The sequence below is a fragment of the Morus notabilis genome, unplaced genomic scaffold, assembly GCF_000414095.1.
Source record: "Morus notabilis unplaced genomic scaffold, ASM41409v2 Scaffold5466, whole genome shotgun sequence".
Taxonomy (NCBI): domain Eukaryota; kingdom Viridiplantae; phylum Streptophyta; class Magnoliopsida; order Rosales; family Moraceae; genus Morus; species Morus notabilis.
Genome location: NW_010358209.1, coordinates 1 through 820, shown reverse-complemented (window position 1 = coordinate 820; position 820 = coordinate 1). Strand labels below are relative to the sequence as shown.

Genomic DNA, 820 nt, shown 5'->3' with positions numbered 1-820 from the left:
GAGATGAATTAGGAAGATTCAAAATAAAACCGGAGAACCCTAGTGAAGTATCTTCCCACACGTCTAGTCCTCCCTCGACCCCAGGCTCGTTAGTCGTTGCAAATCCGCTCGTAATGGCTCAAAACGAGGAAGTCCAGCAGAAGACGTTGAACGACTATCTCCACCCTACGCGTACGGCCACACCATCATGCATAATGTTTCCCCCAAATATGCCGAATTTGGATTTCAAGCCAGGCATGATCCAACTCCTGCCGACCTTTCACGGATTAGAGAGCGAGAATCCATACGTTCATATTAGGGAATTTGAAGAAGTAGTGGCCACTTTTCACAACCGAGCTAAAGTCGTGGACGCTGTACGATTGAAATTCTTTCCTTTCTCTTTGAAGGAAAAAGCTAAAAGCTGGTTGTATTCTCTGCGACCTAGGTCTATTGGAAGTTGGGAAGAAATGACGACATCATTTTTCAACAAGTATTTCCCTCACCATAAGACGTCTGAAGCGACAGATCTCGACCTTTACCCAAAAGGACAATGAAACTCTGTATCAAGTTTGGGAACGGTTTAAGGATCTGTTAAATCAGTGTCCCCACCATGGTTACGATAGTTGGCGCCTCATCAGTTATTTCTACGAAGGACTCACGATTTGAGAGCGCCAATTTGTGGAGATGATGTGCAATGGTGAATTTCTCCAAAAGGATCCCGAGGAGGCTTTTGAGTATCTCAATGAGTTAGCTGAAAAAGCCCACACTTGGACCGGACCAAGTGCTACTGATAGCACCAATAGGTCCCGATCAGTTGGAATCTATCAATTAAGGGAGGAGG

At 45.2% G+C, this 820-nt stretch overlaps 1 non-coding gene across 1 annotated transcript; it reads right to left on the bottom strand.

Annotated features, from left to right (window-relative positions):
• Window positions 1-489: 489 nt before the first annotated feature.
• LOC112090460 lies at window positions 490-596 on the bottom strand. Its single transcript, XR_002901658.1, has one exon. It is a non-coding gene; the product is annotated as a small nucleolar RNA R71 (small nucleolar RNA).
• Between the last annotated feature and the right edge of the window lie 224 nt (window positions 597-820).